At 41.5% G+C, this 20,076-nt stretch overlaps 1 non-coding gene across 1 annotated transcript; it reads right to left on the bottom strand.

Annotated features, from left to right (window-relative positions):
* Nucleotides 1-276: 276 nt before the first annotated feature.
* LOC148852740 (small nucleolar RNA R71) lies at nt 277-383 on the bottom strand. Its single transcript, XR_016100021.1, has one exon. It is a non-coding gene; the product is annotated as a small nucleolar RNA R71 (small nucleolar RNA).
* Nucleotides 384-20,076: the final 19,693 nt, after the last annotated feature.

Raw genomic sequence — 20,076 nt, 5'->3', positions numbered from 1 at the left:
AAACCTGCCATCATACAAATGATTCAAAACACAGTGCAATTCTGTGGATTGGCCCACGAAGATCCCAATGCACACATTTCTAACTTTTTGGAAATTTGTGACACCTTCAAACACAATGGGGTAAGTGATGACACCATTAGGTTGAGGTTATTCCCATTTTCTTTGAAGGATAAAGCCAAAGCATGGCTGAATTCATTACCGGCAGGATCAATAGCTATGTGGGACGAAATGGCCAGCCGTTTTCTCTCTAAATATTTTCCCCCTTCTAAAACTGCTAAAATGAGGAATGACATCACTACTTTTTTCCAGCAAGAGGGAGAATCTTTATATGAGTCATGGGAACGATACAAGGAGCTGTTAAGGAGAGTTCCTCACCATGGCCTCCCCATTTGGCTGCAAGTGCAGACTTTCTATAATGGTCTTACTGACTCAAATAAGACCATATTAGATGCTGCAGCCGGAGGATCCATAAATAATAAAACTCCTGAGGTTGCCCATGCACTTATTGAGGAAATGGCAGCCAACAACTATCAATGGCATTCGGAAAGAACTCAAACTAGGAAGCAGCAAGGCTTACATAATGTTGACACTTATACAACACTATCTGCACAAATAGGAGCACTCAGTAAGAAAATAGATGAAATGCAGATAGCTGCCATGCATGTGCAGCCTCTTAATTGTGAATTGTGTGGGGGAGGCCACATCAGTACAGACTGCCAAGTTGGCAATCAGTTCAGACCATCTACTGAACAAGTTGACTATGTCAGCAATTCGTCAAGACAGCAGGGTTACCAGAGTCACCATACTTTTCATCCAGGATGGAGGGGACATTCAAACCAGTCCTGGCCAAATCAACATATTTCCAAGCCGTTCCACCAGACTTATCATCAGCCTAAACCAAAATCCAATTTGGAGGAACTGATGACAAAATTTATAGCAGGTGCAGAAACTAGGTTCCATAACCAGGAAGCCTCAATCAAAAACCTGGAAAACCAAGTGGGGCAATTGGCACAATTAATCTCTTCCAGACTGCCAGGAACTCTTCCAAGCAACACTGAAGTGAATCCACGAGAGCAGGTGCAAGCTATTACCTTAAGGAGTGGAAAGGAGTTGCCTGAGGTAGAAAAGAAGAATTGGGCTGAACCCAAGGCAGAAACAAGTCTTGGGACCAGACAACAGAAGACGGAACAACCAGAAGCACAACAAGGAATGCACCAACAACCACAAGTTCCATTCCCTAACAGGCTGAAGCAAGTTCTAGAATTATCAAACCATGTTTAACAGATATTTATTTATCTTGCCTATTGATCAATTAAAATCATGAGGTACCATATGCAGCCAAGAAGGATTCAGTTAGTCATGCTTGCATCCTATCCTATCTATTCAGCCAAGGTACATCATTCCTGATAAGTTGAAATCATTCAAGGATAAGCTTCCAGGGAATAGAGTTTCCAAAAGGCAAGGTTAAGAAGAGATGATCGAAGCATGCTAAGGTTTTCCGTTAGATTTCCCTAATCACCCCACACTTAAGTTGTTCATTGTCCCCAATGTATGTGATTATGCATAAAGTAGAAGGATTTGGGGGTACTTCCCTATTTGTCCTATTGGGTTCCTGCTAAACACAAAAATCAAAACCAAACAAAGTAACAAAACTAACTAAACACAATGGGTTGCCTCCCACAAGTGCAATTGTTTAACGTCATTATGCTCGATGTTCTCCTCTGCTCCTTTAATCCAATGAATACCTAGGAATGTCCAACGAGATGTCTACCGTAGATGAGACATTTTCATCCTTGTGGAACAACTTCAATCGATGTCCATTTACCTTGAAGATCTTACTTGTGTTGAGACTTTTTATCTCTACTGCACCATAAGGAAATACATTAGTCACAATAAAAGGACCCATCCATCTAGAAAGCAGCTTACCTGGCATGAGTTGGAGGCGGGAGTTGTATAGTAAGACCTTTTGTCCAACTTTAAATTGTTTTCTTAAGAGTACATTGTCATGGAACAATTTGGTATTTTCTTTGTAGATTCTTGAATTTTCATATGGCTCTAACCTCAACTCTTCCAACTCTTGCAACTGGAGCTTTCTTTCCTTCCCTGCTTCTTCCATATTCATGTTGCATCGCTTTATTGCCTAATAGGCCCTATGTTGAATTTTGACCGGCAAGAGGCAAGATTTTCCATAAATTAACCTGTATGGGGACATAGCTATTGGGGTCTTGTAAGCTGTTCGATATGCCCAGAGAGCATCATCCAGGCATAGGATCCAATCCTTCCTTCTTGGATTCACGTCTTTTCTTAGATGGACTTTACCTCTCTATTGGAAATTTCAGCTTGCCCGTTAATATGGGGGTGATAGGCAGTGGCGATTCAGTGATGCACTCCATACCTTCTCAACAAGGCTTCTACTGTTCTATTGCAAAAGTGTGTCCCTTGATCACTTATAATGGCTCGAGGAATGCCAAACCTACTGAAGATGTTAGATTTGATAAACCCTACAACACATTTAGAATCATCAGTCTTGGTGACCTTGGCTTTCACCCATTTTAAGACATAATCAACTGCCAAAAGTATATAAGAAAAACCACAAGAGGGAGAAAAGGGTCCCATGAAATAGATGCCCCACACATCAAATATTTCACATATAAGAATGGGGGTTTAGGGCATCTCATTCCTATGAAACAGTGTACCTGTTTGCTGACATCTTTCACAATTTTTACAAAACAAGTATGCATCTCTAAATAGGGTTGTCCAATACAGCACACTATCTAAAACCTTTCAAGCGGTCCTCTTTGGCCCAAAATAGCCACCACAGGCATAATTATGGCAAAAAATTAGAATCGACATCTGCTCCTCTTCAGGGACACATCTCCTAATCATTTAATTATAACAGAATTTCCAAAGATAGGGTTCTTCCCATACATAATATTTCACCTCATACCTAATTTTGTTCTTCATGGATTTGCTAAGGTCATTAGCCAAAACTTCGGTGACTAAGTAGTTCACAATATCAGTATACCATGGAAGCATACCTCTCATCTGAAACAACTGCTCATCAGGAAACAACTCATCGATGGGTGAGGAGTCCTCATCTTTCACCAACTCTGTGTAGCATTCAGCATTTTGGAAGCATAGTAGATGACATGGCTTTTCCCATCAATTCGTTGACCTAGAACCACCCCTAACGCATAGTTGCTCGCATCTGTCATGATCTCAAAGATCAAGTTCCAATTGGGTGGTTGAATGATGGATGCAATTGTCAATAAATTTTTTAGTTTATCAAATGCTTCCCTGCACTCATCACCAAAATCGAAAGGCATATCTTTTTGCAGCAACTTGGACAATGGCAGGGCAATCCTTGAAAAATCTTTGATGAACCTGTGATAAAAACCTGCATGTCCAAGGAATGAACGAACCACTCTAACATTTGTAGGGTAGGGTAAGATCATAATTAAATCAATTTTAGACTTATCGACCTCTATTCCTCTTGCTGAAATTACATGTCCCAACACAATGCCTTCCTTCACCACGAAGTGGCATTTTTCATAGTTTAAGACAAGATTTGTTTCAACACATCGATTCAGAATTTTGCTTAAACTATTTAGGCAGTCATCAAACGAATCACCATAAACAGTAAAATCATCCATAAACACTTCAATGCATTTTTTCAATAAAATAAGAAAATATACTCATCATGCATCTTTGAAAGGTGCCTGGAGCGTTACACAAATCGAAAGGCATTCGTCTGTAGGCAAAGGTGCCGAATGGGCAAGTAAATGTTGTTTTATCTTGGTCCTCCTATGCAATAACAATCTAGTAATAACCTGAGAAACCATCAAGAAAACAAAAGAAAGACTTACCTACTAATCGTTCTAGCATCTGATCAATGAAGGGTAAGGGGAAATGGTCCTTTCGAGTGGCAAAGTTAAGTTTTTGAAAATCTATTACCATTCGCCAGCCACTTTGTACCCTCATGGGAATTAGTTCATTATTTTGATTTTTTACTAAAGTAATCCTGGTTTTCTTAGGTACAACATGAATAGAACTAACCCATTTACTGTTTGAGATTGGATAAATTATCCCTTCATCTAACATTCTTTCAATACTACCTCTTTCATTACCAGATTGAGTTTTCTTTGTGGTTCACTAACCGGTTTGGCACCATCTTCCAGAAGGATTCTATGCATGCAAATCGAGGTGCTGACCCCCTTTATGTCGGCTAGGGTCCAGCCGATCACAACCTTATGGTCCTTTAGGACTCTGATGAGCCTCTCCTCTTGCTCCTCAGTAACCCTTTTGCAATGATTATAGGCAATGTCTCTTTTTTGCCCAAGTATGCATATTTCAAATGATTAGACAGGGTCTTTAGTTCCAGCTCCGAAGCCTACAAAACAGAAGGCAACAATTTTTTGTAAGAAATTTTTGATTGAATATCAGAATTACTTACCTCTTGTTCCGGTTCCGTAGTGCCATAGGATGCATCGAACTCCTCTTCCTTGTCCGATTGTCCCTTATATTCCAGCTCATCGCCCATGTCTTCCTCTCCAAAGACTTCCTGTGCAATCGAATCAATGGTGTCAATAGAGCAGATCGAATGACATTCACTAGGATATTTCATTGCTTCAAAAATATTAAATTTTACAATCTCTCCATCTTACTCGATGGAGAGGATACTCTCGTCCACATATATTTTGGTCTTGGCCATTTTCATGAATGGCCAGCCTAATAGAAGTGGGGCTGAACTCATGGCCGTGTCCTCTTCCATCTTCAAGATGTAAAATCAGCTAGAAAGATCAAATTGTTAATCTGCACCAATACATCCTCAACAATCCCCTCAGGGTAGGCATTAGAATGATCAGCTAATTGAATAAACACTCTAGTTTCCTTCAAGGGACCTAGTTTCAATGCACAGTAAATTGAGTATGGTATGACATTAATAGATGCACCTAAGTTTAGCATGGCATGCTCGATTCGTTTTTTACCAATCACACAAGGTAGGGTAAACATACCTGGATTAGCCCATTTTTCTGGCAGGGTCCTCTTGATCATGGCTGAAATGTTCTCCCCAACTCTTACCTTTTCATCAATTCACAGCCTCCTCTTGTTAGTGCATAATTCTTTTAAAAATTTGGCATATTTTGGGATTTTTATTTTTTGCATCTAACAAGGGGATGTTGATTTCCACATTCCTGAATGTTTCTAAAACTTCTTGCTCATATTCCTCCTTCTTGGACTTTTCCAACCTGCTAGGAAAAGGAGGTACAACAGCATTAGTAACTTTCAGAAGAGGGGGGTTGGATATTACCTCAATGGGGCTGTCATTTGACCCTTGTCTTTCCTCTTCCTTGGCTGCCTTCGATGGTGAGCTTGGTTGGGGCTACAACTCTCTTCCACTTCTCAGCATCACCGCATTTGCATTCTCCTTTAGGTTAACTACCGTTTGTGAGGGTAGTTTCCCAGAGCTCTGCGCCTCTAACTTGCTAATGGAAGTGGCAAGTTGGCTGACTTGGCTCCCCAAATTCTGAATGCTGGCTCTCGTTTCTTGTTGAAATTGCTAAGTATTAGTAGCTAGAGCCTTAACTATATCATCTAAGGACATACCTGAATTCGGGGGTTGGTCTTGCGCCATGATGGGTGCCAAAAACTAGGGCTGCTAATTGAAAATTTGAGGCTGGTATTTCTGCTGTCCTCCTTGGTTCCCGTAGCTTAAATTTGGATAATCTCTCCACCCCAGATTGAAATAATCGGAGTAGGGAACATACTTTCATTGGGGCTGCCCCGGGAATCCTCCTATGACATTTACTTGCTGCGTCAATCCATCTTGTAATGATGGACACATGTCTGTAGGATGACCTGGGATCGAACAAATACCACACACCCTGGCTGTTTGTAATTTCCCTAAAGCAAGTTGCTTAACCGAAGCTGTTAAATCTGAAATCTGATTTTCTAAATTGACATGGCTTACCTCATTAACCCGTCTAGTGGTGCCATCTATGCACCGAACTACTGTGAATTTTTGGCCATGTTGGAAATTAATTCCTTGGCTGCTTCGTGTGTCTTTTTCACTAAGGCTCCTCCACTGGCTGCATCGACCATACTTCTATCCATGGGCTGAGGACCTTCATAGAAGTATTGGATCAAAAGTTGTTCATGTATTTGGTGGTGTGAAAAACTAGCAACAAGTTGTTTAAATCTTTCCAAATATTCATATAGTGTCTCGCCACCAAATTGCTGGACTCCACATATTTATTTTCTTATATTTGTAGCCCAGGATGTAGGGAAATATTTACCAAAAAAAATCCTGTTCATCTCATCCCATGTGCGTATTGAACCGGGAGGAAGAATATACAACCAAACCTTTGCTTTATCACATAAAGTAAATGGAAAGGATATGAGTTTTACCTAATTCTTGATCATACCATGGGGTTTCATGCTTGAACAGATGACATGGAATTCCTTCAGATGGTTATGAGGGTTCTCACCTGGAAAACCATGAAATAGAGGCAATAATTGTAGGAAACCAGATTTCAATTCAAAACCTACCTCAAGAGTGGGATACGTGATGCATAGGGGCTATAGGTTCTGTTAGACGGTTTTGTATGCCCTTAGCTTCAACCAGAATGATGTACTTTATGAGTTTATTGTAAATGAATAAAAATCATATTTGATTCATATTCCCTTGGTATGTTTCTGTGTAATACCCTTAAACTAGACACTTAATGAGACTTGTGTTTGTTTAGAATGATCACAGTCAGTGGATACACTATTGTATCACCAAGTCAGTTGGGGTGGCCTGTCTCAGCTGCCAGGGTGAGACCCTAGGCACATATAGTGTAATCTTTGAACTGGACCAGATTTTCAGTATTGCCCTGGACCTTGAGATTGATGGGCAAAACTGGAAAGTTACACCCAACCCCTAGACTCGATTATGATACTGTACTAGGAGTCGGATTGGGTTGTCTTTGATGTACCAATCAGTGAGATCCTTAGCGGGGGTCAAAACCTAGGTATGTTGGGACAGTCTAAGAATTCATCTGAGTGGGTGATCATAGTGACAGGATCAACCCCTTTGTCGATCAAAAGTAATGATCGGGGATGCACTATCACTGATGGAAGTGTAAGACCATTGAGGATAATACCTGATGGGATAATCTTACATCTGCCAACAGTCCCTGGGTGTTAAAAAGTGGCTTGGCCCAGGGACCACTTAGGGAATCAAAACGGATGTTCCAACTTCTAGAAACTTGCTTAAGTCCATAAATGTATCTATTAAGTTTACATACTATGTTTTCCTGACCCGCAGCTATGAAGCCGTGTGGCTGCTGCATATAGATATCTTCAGTAAGATCTCCATTCAGGAATGCAGTTTTGACATCCATTTGCCAAATCTCATAATCATGGTATGCTGCTACAGCTAGCAGGATCATAATGGATTTAAGCATGGCCACAGGCGAAAAGGTTTCCTCATAATCGATGCCCTCTTTCTGAGTGTACCCTTTCGCCACCAGACGAGCTTTGAAGGTCTCAACCCTACCATCGGGGCCCTTCTTCCTCTTGTAAATCCATTTGAAACCAATTGTTTTTCCAGAGGGCAGATCTACTAGAGTCCAGACTCCATTGGTCTTCATTGAGTCCATCTCTGCTCTCATGGCCTCCACCCACTTCTAGGAATCTATGTCCAACATAGCTTCAGCGTAAGTCACGGGATCCTCCTCACTAGTCAAGGTTTCCACCAGGTAACTATCCTGGTCATAACCATAATGGACTGGTGGCCTGGATACCCGAGTGGATCTTCTAGGTTGGTCACTACCTGGAACATGTGGGAAATCTCCCACTGCTCCTGAGCTCTCCTCATCAATAACAATTTCCTGACAATGGGTGTCCAGGATATAATCGGTCTCCAAGAACTAGGCATTTCGACTGCAGAACACTTTCTGCTCACTTGGGTCATAGAAAAGGTAACATACAGAACCTTTTGGGTAGACTACAAATAAGCAACGGCTGGTCTTGGATTCCAACTTGTCCGCACTCGTTCTTTTAACGTGTGCTGGACAACCCCAAATCTTCAAGTGTCTAACACTTGGTTTCTTTTCGGTCCAAAGTTCATATAGAGTGTTCGGAACTGATTTGGTTGGAACCCGATTCAGCACGTACATCGCAGTTTCTAATGCGTAACCCCAAAAGGATGTGGGTAACTCTGAGTGTATGAGAAGTGACCGGACCATATTTAATATGGTCCTATTCCTCCTCTCTGAAACACCGTTAAGTTGTGGTGTAGCAGGAGGATCTAAATGTGATACTATCCCATTGTCCTTTAAGTAGTCCTTGAACTCGTCAGAGAGATACTCGCCACCTCGATCAGATCGAAGGGCTTTAATTTCTCTCCCCAACTATTTTTCAATCTCTTGTCTAAACTCTTTGAACTTTTCAAAGGATTCAGACTTGTGTCTCATTAGGTACACGTAACCATATCGTGAGAAACCATCTGTGAAGGTGATGAAATACACGTGTTGATTTTGTGTCCTAACACTTGGGGGACCACATACATCAGTGTGTATTAGGTCAAGTGTGCCCGTACATCTTTCAGGCTTATCGTCAAATGGCCGTTTTGTCATCTTGCCTTGTAGGCAAGGCTCACAGGTGGGAAGACCTTCTACAGTTAGAAAATCCAAAGGACCATCCTTTACCAACCTTGTGATTCGGTCAACACCAATGTGGCCAAGTCGATAGTGCCACAGACACGTGGGATTAACTGTATCACGGGCTCTCTTCTTGGGGATTTCAGCCGATATAGTTTCAGTCATGTTAGTCTCTAGAGAAAGATGTAGAACATATAGACCATTCTCCAGTTCCCCGTATGTGATGAATCTGTTATATCTTTTAATAGTAATCGTATTACTAAAGAAGACAGAATAACCATTTGCACACAGTTTTGATACAGAAATCAAATTTCTTCTCAAGTTTTGTACATAAAGACAATCTTTGAGTACAAATTTTCCTTCTCTAAAATTAACTCCATGGTTCCTATTGCCGCAACTACAATAGTTGCAGTAGTCCCCAAGTAGAGAGTGACTTCTCCTTCACTCAGCCTTCTGCTTACCTTGAACCCCTGTAGTGAGTTACACGCATGAGTTGAATCCCCAGAGTCAATACACCAGGACGCAGAAGCTACCAATAAATTGGTTTCTGTAACACAAGTTTCGAAATTACCTTTCTTGGATTCTAGGTAGGCAGGACAATTCCGTTTCCAGTGGTCGGTCTTCTTACAGAAGTGACATGCATCTGATGCTTTGTCTTTCTTCTGCCTTTTTCCCTTGGTGGCTTTCTTCTGAGGCTTCTTTGCCTTCCTCTTTCTCTTGCCCGTTTTGCTAGATTCAACAAGCATAGCTACCGGCTCATCCTTTTTAATCAGTTCTTTAGCTCTTTGCAACATATTGCTGAGCTCTTGCAAGCTAACATTCAGCTTGTTCATGTTATAGTTCATGACGAACGGATTAAAGGAAAGAGGCAAAGAATTAAGGATAGCATCTATCTGGGTTGCGGGGTCTAGCCCGGATTCAAGAGACTCTAGTTCGTTGATGTAACCCATCATCCGAAGACAATGGTCATGAACTTGTTGGCCCTTGGACATTTGAGTGTTCATGAACTGCTTCAAGACCTTTTGCTGAGTAGAACGATTCTGCTCTTCATACATCGTCCTCAGGCTGTCCAATATGTCCTTGGCATGTTCGATCTGATCGAACTGCCTCTGTATCGGGTTGTCTAGGGAAGCGATGATGTAACACCGGGCTAGGGAGTTTTTCTCCCCTCATTCCTGATAGTCTCTCCTTCGGGCCTCAGAAGCCCTATCTCCCGGATGCTCCGGGGCAGGATTTTTTGCCACTTTATCTAGCTTTTCTGAAGCTAGGACCAGCATTAGGTTCCTATACCAGTCGGCGTAGTTTGGGCCCTTAAGCTTGTTGTCATCAAGAAGCTTTGCAAAAGATCCGTTTGCCATTTCTCATAACAGAGCAAACATCAGTCCACAACCTAATTTGATTCATGTTCATTTCATAGATATGAATTTTAATCTACGATCCATTTCCATTTATTCATCTCTGAGAATTTCCCTCTTTTCTCAGTGACGGAGACTACAGGTTGTCTCTGGAAATGTGGGAAATCACATAGGGTGCATGGAGCCAACTGTTTCAGCTGCAAAACCCCACCACCTTTCTGTGGAGGATCATATCCACTCATCATATGAGTTTTCCCTTTGGCCTCTGTCAGACAAGGTTCAGAGCCGTTTTCAGGTAAACCTTTCAGTCCAGTGAGTGCTTACCCATCATATTTGTGAACGCCAAGGTACCATGAGAGAGTTCCCATTTTCTAGTGAAGCCCCTCCCACATCGGTCTATGACGCCCCTATCATCTTATGAAACACTCAGACAATCCCAACAGCAAATGGATAGCCCATTTTCTGGTGCTTCTCCTCATTACTGAAGGACCCATCCTCATGCTAATGATGAAAGGCCTTTAGAGAGTTCATCATATGAATCTCCCTATCACATGCACTCATATTAGCTGGAGGGAACAAAATTACACCCTAGTTTGATTTAGGTCAAACCAAAGTGGCTCCCACTGACTTTCATAAAGACAGATTTTGGTGGGCCTTAAATCGGCTAGGGTTCCGCACGTGACCTCTTGATGAGGTGTGGGACCCACCACTTAGGGAGGTCATCCAATGACCAAAAGGGACACCATGGCAATGATGTGCATTTAGCCATGGTGTGCACAAGAGCCACTGCCGAATGAGCATGGGCCAAGTACTTATGGCCTATGTACGCAGCACATCACACATCCATACATCTCATGTAGGGATAAATTGATCCAATCAATAAATTGATCCATATAATTAACCATTAATATTATCTAGGTATATGGGCTGAATTAGGGTTACCCAGTTCGGACCATATAGCTTTATCCTTTAAAATGGGCTTTTGCAGTTTTAATTATTTAAAACTGGGCCTTTACAGGCTAGGCCGAATTAACCATTTAATTAAATATCAATCCTTAGGCCCATTTGTGGGAAAACTAGAGCTGACTTTCAGCCTTGATTAAACCCTAGAATTGGTCCAAACAGTTTGAACCAATCTTAGTTCGAATGGGTCTAGGGTTTGATTTTTTATTAAATCCTTAATTTAAGTAAATGATCTGAAATTAAATAACTGATAAAAGAAAAACAGAAATCAGTTAATCATGGCTGTTCGCACACTCCATCCTGCAAAACAGAGGTTAGATCACAGATTGCAGTTTCTTAAACTGAAAATCGCAGATAGCGAATCTCCCATCTGCGAAATCTCCTTCTCTACGCCGCCATCTTCGATCCAAAACTATAAATAGATAGAAATCCTATTTCTATTAATTATTACATCAGATCGAATGCCTATACATTGACTCTAAAGATAAAAAAAAAAATATTTACAGACCAAATGTAATAAATAAATTCAATAAACTGCAAATCTTGCAGTTCTCCCTGCGCAAACCAACATTTCGATCTCCTCTTGTACGAATAGCCCATAAATCAAGAAAATTATAAAGAACTATTCTAAATAATAATCAGATTTATTTAAAAATAATTTCAGATTATTTGCCCATCTGTTTTGGGAACAAATTTCCCAAAACCCATATCTGCGCAAATTGGGTAGAACGCGTTCTCCCTATTTGCGCAGCTTCAGATCTGAAACAGAATGGTTTAAGATTTGAACCATGGCTCTGATACCACTGAAGGGATACGAAATCCATCATATGGATGCCCAAGATTGTGGAATAAAGGGGGCGAATTTCAAAAATTTTTCTCTCCCTTCAACTGGGAATCGAATTCCCTATTTAGAAAATCATATTTTCAAGGATCATTCTTGAACCATAAACTGAACCAGATCTGAACCAAAAGGAGGAGAGAGAGTGATGAACTTACAATTTATCTATAATTTTTTAGGACTTTAGCATGGATTTTTATGCCGGTTTTATTAATTTTTGCCTTAATTTAGCTTAATGCTAAGAATATGTTCAGGGATAATTAATCCAAGAAAAGGAAGGAAAAAGGCAAGAAAAGAAGGTTCAAAAAGACCAATTTCAGTCCAGCCCGGTCGTGGAAGTAAGAGAGAGCACTTCGGCCCAAGAAGAGCAAGTGAAAATCTTGAGAAAACCCAAGAAAAGAAAGCCAAGCTATGAGTAGAATTCGGCCCAGCAAGAAAGGCCCATTCTCATCCCAAAAGAGCAGCTCAATGTATAGCTATCATGTGCTAAGAGAGAGCCTAAGTGCAGCCCAAATAGCAGCCCTTAGGTGGCTTTCAAGAGAGCTCTAGAAAGTTCAAGAAAGGGGTGTAATACACTCCATTCTAGAGGCTTCAAGAAGGGGCAAGAGCCCCCTTGAAAAACTATATAAGGAGGCCTCTAGGAAGGGGGAGAGGTGTTCAATTGCTTGAGAGGAAAGCTCTCCCACTCTTAGAGGTTCGGCCACCTTGAGAGAAGTGAAGAGAAGAAGGCTAGGCGCAAGGAAGAAGAAGAAGAAGGGCTGAAGGAAGTTCAAGACAAGCAAGTTAGAAGAGAAGGTGAGTTCGAATTGAGGGTTTGTGATTCAAAGATCTTTTGTAATAAATCATTTGTAGTTTCATTCTCTTTTGATTTGAATTCAGTTTCTTTGTTATATTTTCTTTCTTCTTTCTCCTTGTTTCCATTCTTCCTTGATGTATTTCAGCTTGTAAAATTTCAGTTCAGCAATCTAATTCTTTTTTATTCATTCAAATGGTCATGAATTGTACTTGAAGTTTCTTGAATAAGGGTGTTATTGTAGATTAATTCGGCCAACTAACCTTCAAAACTCAGATCTGAATTCTCAGATCTGAGATTGCAAGATCTGAATTGCTTGAAAGAGAATTCAGATCTGCAATTTTCAGATTGGCCGAATGGATCTAAAGCTTGGAATTCCTAGAGTGCTTGAGAGAGATTCTAGGAATTCAGATCTACTATTCAAGAACTGAATTGAGTGCAAGGTTAGAGATAACTTGCACAATTCAGTTGGTGATCAATTCAGATTTGAATTGATGCCTTAGAAGTGTTTGAAGAAATGCATGCATGGGGATTAGATTCTTGCTAGAGATAGAAGAACCGTCACTCATGCATAGGATGAACATGCGCTTGAGAGAGGCTGTTCATGACCTTGGGGTTTCACCAAACAAAGGCTCAATCATGATTTATTCGACTGATCCAATTTGATAGATTGCTGAATTCTGAGATTGACATTTACTGCTTACTCTTCTAACCTGATTTGAAGGCAATTGGGCCAATGATTTAGATAGATTTTAATTTAGGATTTTTTTTAGCTTTCATACCCACCAGCCACATGGGTTCGGCCCAACCTTTAATACAAGGCCCAGCCGAATTCACTGAAAAAACTCAATGAACCCCTTGAGTCCATCATATGGACCCTATGGGCCCAACACTTACATTAAGTGGTCCCTGGGCCAAGCCATCTTATAAAAACCCAGGGACTGTGGGCAGGTGCAAGATTAGCCCATCAGGTATTATCCTCAATGGTCTTACACTTAACCTCTCAGCCCTTAATGATCAAGCACTGCCCGACAAGAGAGGACCTCTCCCTCGGCTGCAAGGAACAATGCCGCACTCTCCTCTCACATGGATCCCGGGAATTAAAACCATTTGCAAACAATTCGAAACCGTACATATATATATATATATAAATATATTAATTTTGCAAAACAAAATTCCAATGATTGAAATCAACTGCCGGCAGTTTGGTTTCCATCAGAGAGAGTGCATTCCCGATCATTACCCTTTGTCCAACAAAGTGGCTAATTCTGTCACTATGATCACCTACTCAGATGAATTCTTAAATTGCCCCAACATACACAGGTTTTGATCCCCGCTAAGGATCTCACTGATTGGCATATCAAAGGCAGCCTGATCCAACACCTAGTGAAGTGTCATAATCGAGTCTAGGGGTCAGGTGTAATTTTCCAGTTTTGCCCATCTATCTCCAAGGTCCAGGGCAATACTGGAAATCTGGTCCGGTTCAAGGATTCAAGTAATCCCATACTGCATGTGCCTCGGGTCTTACCCTGATGGCTGAGACTGGCCATCCCAACACTTGGTGGCACACCAGCATCATCCTTGGCAGGATAAATCTCCCCAGACTTATCCAATGGCTGTAAACATTTAAAACTAACACGAGTCTCTATAAATGTCCAGTTTTAGGGGTTTACACAGAATTAAACCAAACAACATGAATCAAACATACACTTTATTTATTTCCACTAAATAACAAAAGCACATCAAATCAGATTGAAGCTAAGGGCATAGAAAAACTGTCTAACAAGAAACCCAAATCTGCTCCCACTGAAGATGGCGCAGTGCAAGCTGGAGCAGAATCAGTAGTGTACTTCCTAAGAACTTGATTCTTCCCAAAAATCACCTGGACGGCTTGTGAATACAACTCCTACCAATCTTTTTTCCAAAAGATTGGAATCAAGATCCAATTTTGATTTGCCCCAAGGAATGGAGATCGAACTGCAATAGGCGGCGGCTACAGGAAGGAGGTGGTTAGAGAGTATTTGCAGGGTGCAGAATTGTCTCTTCTGTGATCTCAGCTCTAAAGACAAAACTGTTGCTGGTGAGTCTCTTGGATGTCTAAAGGCTGCCGCCCCCTCTTCCTTTTATAGACTTAAAGAGATCAGCTCCTAATCCCATTAGGAGTTGCTAACCCAAATCATATCTAGATTAGAAGTCCCTTTAAGATAAGGGATAATCCTTATCTGCAGAGTAAATCAGCCAGCTCCTAATCTAATTAGGAAGTTTCTAAATCTAAATATCATTTAGATCTTGGACTCTCTGAGTGGATAGGGTGTGGGTCCAATCCTATCAGCTGATCTTATCTCAGAATTCGCCCCTTAAAGACTCATCAAATTAACCCAGTTGAAATGGGCTTAAGGCCCATTAAAGGTTATGTATTCATTAAGCCTTCCAAATTGTTGCCCAGTTTGGTATGTTAGACAGTTTTGTATGCCCTTAGCTTCAATCAAAATTGATGTACTTTATGAGCTTATTGTAAATGAATAAAAGTGCATATTTGATTCATGTTCCCTTGGTATGTTTCTGTGTAATACCCTCAAACTAGACACTTATTGAGACTCGTGTTAGTTTAGAAAGTTCACAGCCAGTGGGTCGGTCTGGGGAGACCTCCCCTGACAAGGCTGACACTGTGGTGCCATCAAGTCGGTTGAGGTGGCTTGTCTCAGCTACCGGGGTGAGACACTAGGCACATACAGTGTGGAATTAATTGAATCTTTGAATTGGACCAGATTTCCAGTATTGCCCTGGACCTTGGAGATTGATGGGCAAAATTGGAAAGTTACACCCGACCCCTAGACTCGATTATGATACTGCACTAGGTGTCGGATCGGGGTGTCTTTGATGTACCAATCAGGGAGATCCTAAGCGGGGTCGAAACCTGGGTAAGTTGGGACAATTCGAGAATTCATCTGAGTGGGTGATTATAGTGACAGGATAAGCCCCTTTGTCGGACAAAGGTAATGATCGGGGATGCGCTCTCACTGTTGGAAACCAAGACTGCCAGCAGCCGATTTCAACCGTTGAGATTTGTTTTGCAAAGTATATTTTATATGAGATATAAAAGTATATATATTATGGTTTCTAAAATATTTGCAAAAGGTTTTAATTCCCGGGATCCATATAAGTGGAGAGTGCAACACTGTTCCTTGCAGCCGAGGGAGAGGTCCTCTCTTGTCGGGCAGTGTATGATCATTAGGGGCTGAGAGGTTAAGTGTAAGGCCATTGAGGATAATACCTGATGGGCTAATCTTGCATCTGCCCACAGTCCCTGGGTGTTACAAGGTGGTTTGGCCCAGGGACCACTTAGGGTAAGTGTTGGGCCCATAGAGCCCATTCGATGGGTTTCAGGGGGTTCACTATCTTTAACAGTGTATTCGACCAGGCCTTGTAACAAAGGCTGGGCCGAACCCATGTGGCTGATGTGTAGATCAATGCTTGGGTCCCACACCATACAAGGAAGCCCAACTGGGTAGCAGATAGGGATGTTAAGTGAGCACATAAGCTTGATGGGCCTAAAGCCCATTTCGAACTGGGCTATTTATTTAGTTAATTAAAGGGGCGAATTCTGAGATGGATTAGCAGATAGGATAGGGTCTTAATCCTATCCACTCAGAGAGTCCAGATCTGAATGTGATTCAGATCTAGAAACCTCCTAATGGGATTAGGATAAAGCTAATCTAATCTGTAGATAAGATAAGTGTTTATCCTTATCACTAGAAGAGAAGGCTGATCCAAATATGATTTGGATAAGCACCTCCTAATGGGATTAGGAGCTGATCTTTTCAAGTTAACAAAAAGAAGGAGGGGGCGGCAGCCTTGAAAGTGACCAACAAGAAACACATCAGATCCTCTTTAGTGCTGAAATCAAGAAGAGATAATTCTGCACCCTGCGAAAACTCTCTTGCCGCCTCCCTGCTCTTGTCGCCCTGTTTGCCAGTTCGATCTCCAGATGTGGGAGAAGTCAAGATTGGATCCTGACATCAGTTCTTTGAGAAAGGATTGAAAAGGAAGTTGTGCTCACGTACCATTGTACTGATTCTTGCGAAGGACCGAGTTCTTGGGGAAGAACACTGCTGATTTTGCTCCATCCTACACTGGGAGATATTACTTCTCTGTATCAGGTATTATTCTCTCCCATTCCTTTTGGTTCAGATCTGGTTCAGTTTAAGGTTCAAGATTTATCCTTGAAAATATGATTTTCTAAATAGGGAATGTGATTTCCATTTGAAGGGAGAGGAATAATTTTTGAAATTTGCCCCTTATTCCGCAATCTTTGGGCATCCATGTGATGGATCTCTCATCATTTCAGTGGTATCAGAGCCCAAGTTCAAATCTTGTAGCATTCTGTTTCAGATCTGAACCTGCGCAATTAGGGAGAAGGCGTTCTACCTAATTTGCGCAGATTTGGTTTTTGGGAAATTTGTTCCCAAAACAGATGGGCAAATAATCTGATATTAATTTTAAATAAATCTGATTATTATTTAGAATTGTTCTTTATAATTTTCTTGATTTATGGGCTGTGGGCTTCTGAGGCCCGAAGGAGAGACTATCAAGAATGGGAGGAGAAAAACTCCCTTGCTCAGTGTTACATCATTGCCTCCTTAGACAACCCAATACAGAGGCAATTCGATAAGATCGAACTTGCCAAAGACATATTGGACAGTCTCAGGACATTGTATGAAGAGCAGAATCGTTCTACTCGACAAAAGGTCTTGAAACAGTTCATGACCGCACAAATGTCCAAGGGTCAACAAGTTCACGACCATTGTCTTCGGATGATGGGATACATCAACGAACTGGAGGCTATTGGATCCAGGCTGGACCTTGCAACCCAGATAGATGCTATCCTTAACTCTTTGCCTCCTTCCTTTAATCCGTTCATCATGAACTATAACATGAACAAGCTGAATGTTAGCTTACAAGAGCTTAGCAATATGTTGCAAAGAGCTGAAGAACTGATTAGAAAGGATGAGCCTGTAGCCATGCTTGTTGAAGCTGGAAAGACAGGAAAGAGAAAGAGGAAGGCAAACAAGCCTCAGAAGAAAGCCGCTAAGAGCAAGAAGCAGAAGAAAGACAAAGCATCGGATGCCTGTCACTTCTGCAAGAAGACCGGCCACTGGAAAAGGAACTGTCTTGCCTACCTAGAATCCAAGAAAGGTAACTTCGAAACTTGTGTTATAGAAAACAATTTGTTGGTAGCTTCTGCATCCTGGTGTATTAACTCCGAGGCTTAAACTCATGCTTGTAACTCACTGCAGGGGTTCAAGGTAAGCAGAAGGCTGAGTGAAGGAGAAGTCACACTCTTCTTGGGGACTACTGCAACTGTTGCAGCCGCGGCCATAGGAACCGTGGAATTAAGTTTTAGAGAAGGAACAATTGTACTGAAAGACTGTCTTTATGTGCAAAATTTAAGGAGAAATTTGATTTCTGTCTCAAAACTGTGTGCATATGGTTATTTTGTCTTCTTTAGTAATACAATTACTATTAAAAGAAACAACAGATTCATCGCATATGAGGAACTGGAGAATGGTCTCTATGTTCTACATCCTTCTCTAGAAACAAACATAACCGAAACTACGTCGGCTGAAATCCCTAAGAAGAGAGCTCGTGATATAGTTAATCCCACATGTCTGTGGCATTATTGATTTGGCCACATCGGTGTTGACCGAATCACAAGGTTGGTAAAGGATGGTCCTTTGGATTTTTTAACTGTAGAAGATCCTCCCATTTGTGAGCCTTGCCTACAAGGTAAGATGATGAAACGGCCATTTAACGGTAAGCCTGAAAGATGTACGGGCACACTTGACCTAATACATACTGATGTATGTGGTCCCCTGAGTGTTAGGACACAAAATCAACACGTGTATTTCATCACCTTTACAGATGATTTTTCACGATACAGTTACGTGTACCTAATGAGATACAAGTCTGAATCCTTTGAAAAGTTCAAAGAGTTTAGACAAGAGGTCGAGAAACAGTTAGGGAGAGAAATTAAGGCCATTCGATCAGATCGAGGTGGCGAGTACGAATTCCGGGACTGGTTAAAGGAAAATGGGATTATATCACAAATAGCTCATCCTGCTACAACACAATTAAATGGAGTGTCAGAGAGGAGAAATCAAACTCTATTAGATATAGTCTGAACACTTTTTGTCCACTTAGAGTTACTTCCATCCTTTTGGGGTTTTGCATTAGAGACTGCGATTTACGTGCTGAACCGGGTTCCAACCAAATCTGTTCCTAAGACTCCATATGAGCTATGGACCAGTAAGAAACCAAGTGTAAGACACTTGAAGATTTGGGGTTGTCCAACACATGTTAAAAGAACTAGTGCTGAGAAATTGGAATCCAAGACCAGCCATTGCCTATTTGTAGGTTACCCCAAAGGCTCTGTAGGTTACTTATTCTACCAAAATCTGCTCCCACTGAAGATGGCGCAGTGCAGGATGGAGCAGAATCAGCAGTGTCCTTCCTAAGAACTTGATTCTTCCCAAGAATCACCTGGGCGGCTAGTGAATACAACTCCTACCAATCTTTTCTTCAAAAGATTGGAATCAAGATCCGATCTTGATTTCTCCCAAGCAATGGAGATCGAACTGCTATAGGCGGCGGCTGTAGGAAGGAGGCGGCTAGAGAGAATTTGCAGGGTGCAGAATTCTCACCTCAGTGATCTCAGCTTTGAAGACAAGACTGTTGCTGGTGATTGTGTGTCTAAAGGCTGCCGCACCCTCTTCCTTTTATAGACTTAAAGGGATCAGCTCCTAATCCCATTAGGAGTTGCTAACCCAAATCATAGCTGGATTAGAAGTCCCTTTAAGATAAGGGATAAACCTTATCTTATCTGCAGATTAGATCAGCTAGTTCCCAATCTAATTAGAGAGTTTCCAAATCTAAATCTCATTTAGATCTTGGACTCTCTGAGTTGATAGGGTGTGGGCCCAATCCTATCAGCTGATCTTATCTCAGAATTGGCCCCTTAAAGACTAATCAAATTAGCCCAGTTCGAAATGGGCTTAAGGCCCATTTAGGGTTATGTATTCATTAAACCTTCCAAACTGCTGCCCAGTTGGGCTTCCTTGTATGGCGTGGGACCCAAACATTGATCTACATATCAGCCACATGGGTTCACCCAGCCTTTGTTACAAGGGCTAGCCGAATACACTGTTATGGACAGTGCACCCCCTGAAACCCATCAGATGGGCACTATGGGCCCAACACTTACCCTAAGTGGTCCCTAGGCCAAGCCACCTAGTAACACCAGGGACTGTGGGCAGATGCAAGATTAGCCCAACAGGTATTATCCTCAATGGCCTTACACTTAACCTCTCAGCCCATAATGATCATACACTGCCCGACAAGAGAGGACCTTTCCCTCTGCTGCAAGGAACAGTGTTGCACTCTCTCTAGTATGGATCCCAGGAATTAAAACCTTTTGCAAACATT

Source organism: Nelumbo lutea, chromosome 5 (genome assembly GCF_056320005.1).
Source record: "Nelumbo lutea isolate HS-2025 chromosome 5, American lotus-T2T, whole genome shotgun sequence".
In the NCBI taxonomy this organism is placed as follows: domain Eukaryota; kingdom Viridiplantae; phylum Streptophyta; class Magnoliopsida; order Proteales; family Nelumbonaceae; genus Nelumbo; species Nelumbo lutea.
Note: the sequence above shows the minus strand (reverse complement) of the source record. Positions and strands in the feature narration are given on the sequence as shown.